Raw genomic sequence first — 9,430 nt, 5'->3', positions numbered from 1 at the left:
TTTGAGACAAAACTAAGCTTGACAATTTAGCAGTGGACAATTTTCTCTCATCTGGGAGGTGAATTCTTTTTTACTCAAGTTTGTCTGAAATCCTAATTCATGCCATCTCTGAACAGAAGGCAGGAGAAGGGGGCATCTGGATTTGAACCAGAGACCTTTTGATCTGCAGTCAAATGCTCTACCACTGAGCTATACACCCATGACACAGTATCAGCTCTTCGGTCTGTAGAGTATTTTATATAGAGTTCACTGGCTTTCAGCGCAGTTCCTCTCTGGAGTAGTTGGAGTGCATCTGGTTCCAGTTGTGAAAATTATGTTTGAGTCATGTCAGGATCGAGATAAGTGTTGTCCCTACTCGCTCCAATGTTTTTTTTTTTTGTTTTTTTTACTCCAGATAATTTCAGCGGACATTCAGACCGTGGGTGTGAAGTTAAATGCCTGACACTCACTTCTCCCACAGACCCGCTTCAGAAACCTACCACTGTGCTTGCTACCTGGACAAAATTACTGAATTGTGAACTCTGTGGTGAAAAGGTAGCTTGTCTGATGCAAGATTGTGTGAAGAAGGGACATGGATTCTGGAATCAAACCAGATCTCTTGATTAACACCAGAATTCCAAAGAAATTACCCTGATGTGAACACATAACCTTCTGATCTGGAGTCAGACGCGCTACCGTTGCGCCACAGAGTCTGTGGAAAGAGGTTTCTGTAGAGGTGTAGGTGCAGTAGTAGGGTTCCTAATCAGCCTGGTAAACTGCAGGTCACTGACGGATGCCCTATCACTGCATCAGTTTGAGACAAAACTAAGCTTGACAAGTAAGCAGTGGACAATTTTCTCACAGCTGGGAGGGGATTTCTTTTTTTCTCAAGTTTGTCTGAAATCCTAATTCATGCCATCTCTGAACAGAAGTCAGGAGAAGGGTGCATCTGGATTTGAACCAGAGACCTCTTGATCTGCAGTCAAATGCTCTACCACTGAGTTATACCCCCATGACACAGGATCAGCTCTTCGGTCTGTAGAGTATTTTATATAGAGTTCACTGGCTTTCAGCGCAGTTCCTCTCTGGAGTAGTTGGAGTGCATCTGGTTCCAGTTGTGAAAATTATGTTTGAGTCATGTCAGGATCGAGATAAGTGTTTTCCCTCCTAGCTCCAATGTTTTTTTTTTTTACCCCAGATCATTTTAGCGGAAAATTCAGACCGTGGGTCTGAAGTTTAATGCCTGACACTCACTTCTCCCACAGACCCGCTTCAGAAACCTACCACTGTACTTGCAACCTGGACAAAATTATTGAATCGTGAACTCTGTGGTGTAAAGGTAGCTTGTCTGACGCAAGATTGTGTGAAGAAGGGACATGGATTCTGGAATCAAAACAGATCTCTTGATTAACACCAGAATTCCAAAAAAATGACCCTGATGTGATTTGAACACATAACCTTCTGATCTGGAGTCAGATGCGCTACCGTTGCGCCACAGAGTCTGTGGAAAGAGGTTTCTGTAGAGGTGTAGGTGCAGTAGTAGGGTTCCTAATCAGCCTGGTAAACTGGAGGTCACTGACGGATGCCCTATCACTGCATCAGTTTGAGACAAAACTAAGCTTGACAAGTAAGCAGTGGACAATTTTCTCACAGCTGGGAGGTGATTTCTTTTTTCCTCAAGTTTGTCTGAAATCCTAATTCATGCCATCTCTGAACAGAAGTCAGGAGAAGGGGGCATCTGGATTTGAACCAGAGACCTCTTGATCTGCAGTCAAATGCTCTACCACTGAGCTATACCCCCATGACACAGGATCAGGTCTTCGGTCTGTAGAGTATTTTATATAGAGTTCACTGGCTTTCAGCGCAGTTCCTCTCTGGAGTAGTTGGAGTGCATCTGGTTCCAGTTGTGAAAATTATGTTTGAGTCATGTCAGGATCGAGATAAGTGTTGTCCCTCCTAGCTCCAATGTTTTTTTGTTTTTTTACCCCAGATCATTTTAGCGGAAAATTCAGACCGTGGGTGTGAAGTTTAATGCCTGACACTCACTTCTCCCACAGACCCGCTTCAGAAACCTACCACTGTACTTGCAACCTGGACAAAATTATTGAATCGTGAACTCTGTGGTGTAAAGGTAGCTTGTCTGACGCAAGATTGTGTGAAGAAGGGACATGGATTCTGGAATCAAAACAGATCTCTTGATTAACACCAGAATTCCAAAAAAATTACCCTGATGTGATTTGAACACATAACCTTCTGATCTGGAGTCAGACGCGCTACTGTTGAGCCACAGAGTCTGTGGAAAGAGGTTTCTGTAGAGGTGTAGGTGCAGTAGTAGGGTTCCTAATCAGCCTGGTAAACTGCAGGTCACTGACTGATGCCCTATCACTGCATCAGTTTGAGACAAAACTAAGCTTGACAAGTAAGCAGTGGACAATTTTCTCACAGCTGGGAGGTGATTTCTTTTTTCCTCAAGTTTGTCTGAAATCCTAATTCATACCATCTCTGAACAGAAGTCAGGAGAAGGGGGCATCTGGATTTGATCCAGAGACCTCTTGATCGGCAGTCAAATGCTCTACCACTGAGTTATACCCCCATGACACAGTATCAACTCTTCGGTCTGCAGAGTATTTTATATAGAGTTCACTGCCGGTCAACTTACACAGCACAGTTACTCTCTGGAGTAGTTTGAGTCCAACTGGTTCCGGTTGTGAAAATTATGTTTGAGTCATGTCAGGATCGAGATAAGTGTTGTCCCTACTAGCTCCAATGTTTTCTTTTTTTTTATTTTTATTTTTTTTTTTTATTACTCCAGATCATTTTAGCCGACATTCAGACCATGGGTGTGATGTTTAATGCCTGACACTCACTTCTCCCACAGACCCGCTTCAGAAACCTACCACTGTACTTGCAACCTGGACAAAATTACTGAATCGTGAACTCTGTGGTGCAAAGGTAGCTTGTCTGACGCAAGATTGTGCGAAAAAGGGACATGGATTCTGGAATCAAACCAGATCTCTTGATTAACACCAGAATTCCAAAGAAATGACCCTGATGTGATTTGAACACATAACCTTCTGATCTGGAGTCAGACGCGCTACCGTTGTGCCACAGAGTCTGTGGAAAGAGGTTTCTGTAGAGGTATCGGTGCAGTAGTAGTGTACCTAATCAGCCTTGCAAACTGCAGGTCACTGACTGATGCCCTACCACTGCATCCGTTTGAGAAAAAACTAAGTCACTTTAAGCAACACAAGCCAGCAGTGGACAATTTTCTCGCATCTGGGAGGGGATTTCTTTTTTACTCAAGTTTGTCTGAAATCCTAATTCATGCCATCTCTGAACAGAAGTGAGGAGAAGGGGGCATCTGGATTTGAACCAGAGACCTCTTGATCTGCAGTCAAATGCTCTACCACTGAGCTATACCCTCATGACACAGTGTCAGCTCTCCAGTCTGTAGAGTATTTTATATAGAGTTCACTGGCTTTCAGCGCAGTTCCTCTCTGGAGTAGTTGGAGTGCATCTGGTTCCAGTTGTGAAAATTATGTTTGAGTCATGTCAGGATCGAGATAAGTGTTGTCCCTCCTAGCTCCAATGTTTTTTTTTTTTACCCCAGATCATTTTAGCGGAAAATTCAGACCGTGGGTGTGAAGTTTAATGCCTGACACTCACTTCTCCCACAGACCCGCTTCAGAAACCTACCACTGTACTTGCAACCTGGACAAAATTATGGAATCGTGAACTCTGTGGTGTAAAGGTAGCTTGTCTGACTCAAGATTGTGTGAAGAAGGGACATGGATTCTGGAATCAAACCAGACCTCTTGATTAACACCAGAATTCCAAAGAAATGACCCTGATGTGATTTGAACACATAACCTTCTGATCTGGAGTCAGCCGCGCTCCCGTTGCGCCACAGAGTCTGTGGAAAGAGGTTTCTGTAGTGGTGTAGGTGCAGTAGTAGGGTTCCTAATCAGCCTGGTAAACTGCAGGTCACTGACTGATGCCCTATCACTGCATCAGTTTGAGACAAATCTAAGCTTGACAAGTCAGCAGTGGACAATTTTCTCTCATCTGGGAAGGGATTTCTTTTTTACTCAAGTTTGTCTGAAATCCTAATTCATGCCATCTCTGAACAGAAGTGAGGAGAAGGGGGCATCTGGATTTGAACCAGAGACCTCTTGATCTGCAGTCAAATGCTCTACTACTGAGCTATACCCCCATGACAGCGGACATTCAGACCGTGGGTGTGAAGTTAAATGCCTGACACTCACTTCTCCCACAGACCCGCTTCAGAAACCTACCACTGTGCTTGCTACCTGGACAAAATTACTGAATTGTGAACTCTGTGGTGAAAAGGTAGCTTGTCTGAAGAAGGGACATGGATTCTGGAATCAAACCAGATCTCTTGATTAACACCAGAATTCCAAAGAAATTACCCTGATGTGATGTGAACACATAACCTTCTGATCTGGAGTCAGACGCGCTACCGTTGCGCCACAGAGTCTGTGGAAAGAGGTTTCTCTAGAGGTGTAGGTGCAGTAGTAGGGTTCCTAATCAGCCTGGTAAACTGCAGGTCACTGACGGATGCCCTATCACTGCATCAGTTTGAGACAAAACTAAGCTTGACAAGTCAGCAGTGGACAATTTTCTCTCATCTGGGAAGGGATTTCTTTTTTACTCAAGTTCGTCTGAAATCCTAATTCATGCCATCTCTGAACAGAAGTGAGGAGAAGGGGGCATCTGGATTTGAACCAGAGACCTCTTGATCTGCAGTCAAATGCTCTACTACTGAGCTATACCCCCATGACACAGTATCAGCTCTTCGGTCTGTAGAGTATTTTATATAGAGTTCACTGGCGGTCAGCGCAGTTACTCTCTGGAGAAGTTGGAGTGCATCTGGTTCCAGTTGTGAAAATTATCTTTGAGTCATGTCAGGATCGAGATAAGTGTTGTCCCTACTCGCTCCAATGTTTTTTTTTTTTTTTTTTTACTCCAGATCATTTTAGCAGACATTCAGACGGTGGGTGTGAATTTTAATGCCTTACACTCACTTCTCCCACAGACCCGCTTCAGAAATCTACCACTGTGCTTGCAACCTGGACAAAATTATTGAATCGTGAACTCTGTGGTGCAAAGTTTCCTTGTCTGACGCAAGATTGTGTGAAGAAGGGACATGGATTCTGGAATCAAACCAGATCTCTTGATTAACACCAGAATTCCAAAGAAATGACCCTGATGTGATTTGAACACATAACCGTCTGATCTGGAGTCAGACGCGCTACCGTTGCGCCACAGAGTCTGTGGAAAGAGGTTTCTGTAGAGGTGTAGGTGCAGTAGTAGGGTTCCTAATCAGCCTGGTAAACTGCAGGTCACTGACGGATGCCCTATCACTGCATCAGTTTGAGACAAAACTAAGCTTGACAAGTAAGCAGTGGACAATTTTCTCACAGCTGGGAGGTGATTTCTTTTTTCCTCAAGTTTGTCTGAAATCCTAATTCATGCCATCTCTGAACAGAAGTCAGGAGAAGGGGGCATCTGGATTTGAACCAGAGATCTGCAGTCAAATGCTCTACCACTGAGCTATACCCCCATGACACAGTATCAGCTCTACGGTCTGTAGAGTATTTTATATAGAGTTCACTGGCTTTCAGCGCAGTTCCTCTCTGGAGTAGTTGGAGTGCATCTGGTTCCAGTTGTGAAAATTATGTTTGAGTCATGTCAGGATCGAGATAAGTGTTGTCCCTACTTGCTCCAATGTTTTTAATTTTTTTTATTTTTTTTACTCCAGATAATTTCAGCGGACATTCAGACCGTGGGTGTGAAGTTAAATGCCTGACACTCACTTCTCCCACAGACCCGCTTCAGAAACCTACCACTGTGCTTGCTACCTGGACAAAATTACTGAATTGTGAACTCTGTGGTGAAAAGGTAGCTTGTCTGATGCAAGATTGTGTGAAGAAGGGACAGGGATTCTGGAATCAAACCAGATCTCTTGATTAACACCAGAATTCCAAAGAAATGACCCTGATGTGATTTGAACACATAACCTTCTGATCTGGAGTCAGACACGCTACCGTTGCGCCACAGAGTCTGTGGAAAGAGGTTTCTGTAGAGGTGTAGGTGCAGTAGTAGGGTTCCTAATCAGCCTGGTAAACTGCAGGTCACTGACGGATGCCCTATCACTGCATCAGTTTGAGACAAAACTAAGCTTGACAAGTAAGCAGTGGACAATTTTCTCACAGCTGGGAGGGGATTTCTTTTTTTCTCAAGTTTGCCTGAAATCCTAATTCATGCCATCTCTGAACAGAAGTCAGGAGAAGGGTGCATCTGGATTTGAACCAGAGACCTCTTGATCTGCAGTCAAATGCTCTACCACTGAGCTATACCCCCATGACACAGGATCAGCTCTTCGGTCTGTAGAGTATTTTATATAGAGTTCACTGGCTTTCAGCGCAGTTCCTCTCTGGAGTAGTTGGAGTGCATCTGGTTCCAGTTGTGAAAATTATGTTTGAGTCATGTCAGGATCGAGATAAGTGTTGTCCCTCCTAGCTCCAATGTTTTTTTTTTTTTACCCCAGATCATTTTAGCGGAAAATTCAGACCGTGGGTCTGAAGTTTAATGCCTGACACTCACTTCTCCCACAGACCCGCTTCAGAAACCTACCACTGTACTTGCAACCTGGACAAAATTATTGAATCGTGAACTCTGTGGTGTAAAGGTAGCTTGTCTGACGCAAGATTGTGTGAAGAAGGGACATGGATTCTGGAATCAAAACAGATCTCTTGATTAACACCAGAATTCCAAAAAAATGACCCTGATGTGATTTGAACACATAACCTTCTGATCTGGAGTCAGACGCGCTACCGTTGCGCCACAGAGTCTGTGGAAAGAGGTTTCTGTAGAGGTGTAAGTGCAGTAGTAGGGTTCCTAATCAGCCTGGTAAACTGGAGGTCACTGACGGATGCCCTATCACTGCATCAGTTTGAGACAAAACTAAGCTTGACAAGTAAGCAGTGGACAATTTTCTCACAGCTGGGAGGTGATTTCTTTTTTCCTCAAGTTTGTCTGAAATCCTAATTCATGCCATCTCTGAACAGAAGTCAGGAGAAGGGGGTATCTGGATTTGAACCAGAGACCTCTTGATCTGCAGTCAAATGCTCTACCACTGAGCTATACCCCCATGATACAGGATCAGCTCTTCGGTCTGTAGAGTATTTTATATAGAGTTCACTGGCTTTCAGCGCAGTTCCTCTCTGGAGTAGTTGGAGTGCATCTGGTTCCAGTTGTGAAAATTATGTTTGAGTCATGTCAGGATCGAGATAAGTGTTGTCCCTCCTAGCTCCAATGTTTTTTTTTTTTTACCCCAGATCATTTTAGCGGAAAATTCAGACCGTGGGTGTGAAGTTTAATGCCTGACACTCACTTCTCCCACAGACCCGCTTCAGAAACCTACCACTGTACTTGCAACGTGGACAAAATTATTGAATCGTGAACTCTGTGGTGTAAAGGTAGCTTGTCTGACGCAAGATTGTGTGAAGAAGGGACATGGATTCTGGAATCAAACCAGATCTCTTGATTAACACCAGAATTCCAAAAAAATTACCCTGATGTGATTTGAACACATAACCTTCTGATCTGGAGTCAGACGCGCTACCGTTGAGCCACAGAGTCTGTGGAAAGAGGTTTCTGTAGAGGTGTAGGTGCAGTAGTAGGGTTCCTAATCAGCCTGGTAAACTGCAGGTCACTGACTGATGCCCTATCACTGCATCAGTTTGAGACAAAACTAAGCTTGACAAGTAAGCAGTGGACAATTTTCTCACAGCTGGGAGGTGATTTCTTTTTTCCTCAAGTTTGTCTGAAATCCTAATTCATACCATCTCTGAACAGAAGTCAGGAGAAGGGGGCATCTGGATTTGATCCAGAGACCTCTTGATCGGCAGTCAAATGCTCTACCACTGAGTTATACCCCCATGACACAGTATCAACTCTTCGGTCTGCAGAGTATTTTATATAGAGTTCACTGCCGGTCAACTTACACAGCACAGTTACTCTCTGGAGTAGTTTGAGTCCAACTGGTTCCGGTTGTGAAAATTATGTTTGAGTCATGTCAGGATCGAGATAAGTGTTGTCCCTACTAGCTCCAATGTTTTCTTTTTTTTAATTTTTATTTATTTTTTTTATTACTCCAGATCATTTTAGCCGACATTCAGACCATGGGTGTGATGTTTAATGCCTGACACTCACTTCTCCCACAGACCCGCTTCAGAAACCTACCACTGTACTTGCAACCTGGACAAAATTACTGAATCGTGAACTCTGTGGTGCAAAGGTAGCTTGTCTGACGCAAGATTGTGCGAAAAAGGGACATGGATTCTGGAATCAAACCAGATCTCTTGATTAACACCAGAATTCCAAAGAAATGACCCTGATGTGATTTGAACACATAACCTTCTGATCTGGAGTCAGACGCGCTACCGTTGTGCCACAGAGTCTGTGGAAAGAGGTTTCTGTAGAGGTATCGGTGCAGTAGTAGTGTACCTAATCAGCCTTGCAAACTGCAGGTCACTGACTGATGCCCTACCACTGCATCCGTTTGAGAAAAAACTAAGTCACTTTAAGCAACACAAGCCAGCAGTGGACAATTTTCTCGCATCTGGGAGGGGATTTCTTTTTTACTCAAGTTTGTCTGAAATCCTAATTCATGCCATCTCTGAACAGAAGTGAGGAGAAGGGGGCATCTGGATTTGAACCAGAGACCTCTTGATCTGCAGTCAAATGCTCTACCACTGAGCTATACCCCCATTACACAGCATCAGCTTTTCGGTCTGTAGAGTAGTTTATATAGAGTTCACTGGCTTTCAGCGCAGTTACTCTCTGGAGAAGTTGGAGTGCATCTGGTTCCAGTTGTGAAAATTATGTTTGAGTCATGTCAGGATCGAGATAAGTGTTGTCCCTACTCGCTTCAATGTTTTTTGTTTTTTTTACTCCAGATCATTTTAGCGGACATTCAGACCGTGGGTGTGAAGTTTAATGCCTGACAATCACTTCTCCCACAGACCCGCCTCAAAAACCTACCACTGTGCTTGCAACCTGGACAAAATTACTGAATCGTGAACTCTGTGGTGCAAAGTTTTCTTGTCTGATGCAAGATTGTGTGAAGAAGGGACATGGATTCTGGAATCAAACCAGATCTCTTGATTAACACCAGAATTCCAAAGAAATGACCCTGATGTGATTTGAACACATAACCTTCTGATCTGGAGTCAGACGCACTACCGTTGCGCCACAGAGTCTGTGGAAATAGGTTTCTGTGGAGGTGTAGGTGCAGTAGTAGGGTTCCCAATCAGCCTGGCAAACTGCAGGTCACTAACTGATGCCCTACCACTGCAACAGTTTGAGAAAAAACTAAGCAAATTCAAGCTTGACAAGTCAGCAGTGGACAATTTTCTCACATCTG

The 9,430-nt window shown here is 43.8% G+C and overlaps 21 non-coding genes across 21 annotated transcripts; all 21 read right to left on the bottom strand.

Moving 5' to 3' along the window:
- Positions 1-127: 127 nt before the first annotated feature.
- Positions 128-199, bottom strand: trnac-gca (transfer RNA cysteine (anticodon GCA)). The gene has a single exon. It is a non-coding gene; the product is annotated as a tRNA-Cys (tRNA).
- Positions 200-919: 720 nt separating this feature from the next.
- trnac-gca (transfer RNA cysteine (anticodon GCA)) lies at positions 920-991 on the bottom strand. Its single transcript has one exon. It is a non-coding gene; the product is annotated as a tRNA-Cys (tRNA).
- Positions 992-1,409: 418 nt separating this feature from the next.
- Positions 1,410-1,481, bottom strand: trnaw-cca (transfer RNA tryptophan (anticodon CCA)). Its single transcript has one exon. It is a non-coding gene; the product is annotated as a tRNA-Trp (tRNA).
- Positions 1,482-1,708: 227 nt separating this feature from the next.
- Positions 1,709-1,780, bottom strand: trnac-gca (transfer RNA cysteine (anticodon GCA)). The gene has a single exon. It is a non-coding gene; the product is annotated as a tRNA-Cys (tRNA).
- A 720-nt stretch (positions 1,781-2,500) lies between these two features.
- On the bottom strand, positions 2,501-2,572 carry trnag-gcc (transfer RNA glycine (anticodon GCC)). Its single transcript has one exon. It is a non-coding gene; the product is annotated as a tRNA-Gly (tRNA).
- Positions 2,573-3,022: 450 nt separating this feature from the next.
- trnaw-cca (transfer RNA tryptophan (anticodon CCA)) lies at positions 3,023-3,094 on the bottom strand. Its single transcript has one exon. It is a non-coding gene; the product is annotated as a tRNA-Trp (tRNA).
- A 237-nt stretch (positions 3,095-3,331) lies between these two features.
- trnac-gca (transfer RNA cysteine (anticodon GCA)) lies at positions 3,332-3,403 on the bottom strand. Its single transcript has one exon. It is a non-coding gene; the product is annotated as a tRNA-Cys (tRNA).
- A 418-nt stretch (positions 3,404-3,821) lies between these two features.
- On the bottom strand, positions 3,822-3,893 carry trnaw-cca (transfer RNA tryptophan (anticodon CCA)). The gene has a single exon. It is a non-coding gene; the product is annotated as a tRNA-Trp (tRNA).
- Positions 3,894-4,120: 227 nt separating this feature from the next.
- Positions 4,121-4,192, bottom strand: trnac-gca (transfer RNA cysteine (anticodon GCA)). Its single transcript has one exon. It is a non-coding gene; the product is annotated as a tRNA-Cys (tRNA).
- Positions 4,193-4,405: 213 nt separating this feature from the next.
- trnaw-cca (transfer RNA tryptophan (anticodon CCA)) lies at positions 4,406-4,477 on the bottom strand. The gene has a single exon. It is a non-coding gene; the product is annotated as a tRNA-Trp (tRNA).
- A 227-nt stretch (positions 4,478-4,704) lies between these two features.
- On the bottom strand, positions 4,705-4,776 carry trnac-gca (transfer RNA cysteine (anticodon GCA)). The gene has a single exon. It is a non-coding gene; the product is annotated as a tRNA-Cys (tRNA).
- A 424-nt stretch (positions 4,777-5,200) lies between these two features.
- Positions 5,201-5,272, bottom strand: trnaw-cca (transfer RNA tryptophan (anticodon CCA)). Its single transcript has one exon. It is a non-coding gene; the product is annotated as a tRNA-Trp (tRNA).
- Positions 5,273-5,992: 720 nt separating this feature from the next.
- Positions 5,993-6,064, bottom strand: trnaw-cca (transfer RNA tryptophan (anticodon CCA)). Its single transcript has one exon. It is a non-coding gene; the product is annotated as a tRNA-Trp (tRNA).
- Positions 6,065-6,291: 227 nt separating this feature from the next.
- trnac-gca (transfer RNA cysteine (anticodon GCA)) lies at positions 6,292-6,363 on the bottom strand. The gene has a single exon. It is a non-coding gene; the product is annotated as a tRNA-Cys (tRNA).
- Positions 6,364-6,782: 419 nt separating this feature from the next.
- Positions 6,783-6,854, bottom strand: trnaw-cca (transfer RNA tryptophan (anticodon CCA)). Its single transcript has one exon. It is a non-coding gene; the product is annotated as a tRNA-Trp (tRNA).
- Positions 6,855-7,081: 227 nt separating this feature from the next.
- Positions 7,082-7,153, bottom strand: trnac-gca (transfer RNA cysteine (anticodon GCA)). Its single transcript has one exon. It is a non-coding gene; the product is annotated as a tRNA-Cys (tRNA).
- Positions 7,154-7,572: 419 nt separating this feature from the next.
- trnaw-cca (transfer RNA tryptophan (anticodon CCA)) lies at positions 7,573-7,644 on the bottom strand. Its single transcript has one exon. It is a non-coding gene; the product is annotated as a tRNA-Trp (tRNA).
- A 227-nt stretch (positions 7,645-7,871) lies between these two features.
- trnag-gcc (transfer RNA glycine (anticodon GCC)) lies at positions 7,872-7,943 on the bottom strand. The gene has a single exon. It is a non-coding gene; the product is annotated as a tRNA-Gly (tRNA).
- A 450-nt stretch (positions 7,944-8,393) lies between these two features.
- Positions 8,394-8,465, bottom strand: trnaw-cca (transfer RNA tryptophan (anticodon CCA)). Its single transcript has one exon. It is a non-coding gene; the product is annotated as a tRNA-Trp (tRNA).
- Positions 8,466-8,702: 237 nt separating this feature from the next.
- trnac-gca (transfer RNA cysteine (anticodon GCA)) lies at positions 8,703-8,774 on the bottom strand. The gene has a single exon. It is a non-coding gene; the product is annotated as a tRNA-Cys (tRNA).
- A 420-nt stretch (positions 8,775-9,194) lies between these two features.
- Positions 9,195-9,266, bottom strand: trnaw-cca (transfer RNA tryptophan (anticodon CCA)). The gene has a single exon. It is a non-coding gene; the product is annotated as a tRNA-Trp (tRNA).
- Positions 9,267-9,430: the final 164 nt, after the last annotated feature.

This window comes from Phyllopteryx taeniolatus, chromosome 3 (genome assembly GCF_024500385.1).
Source record: "Phyllopteryx taeniolatus isolate TA_2022b chromosome 3, UOR_Ptae_1.2, whole genome shotgun sequence".
NCBI lineage: Eukaryota > Metazoa > Chordata > Actinopteri > Syngnathiformes > Syngnathidae > Phyllopteryx > Phyllopteryx taeniolatus.
The sequence above is the reverse complement of the archived record's forward strand: the minus strand, read 5'-3'. Positions and strand labels throughout refer to the sequence as shown.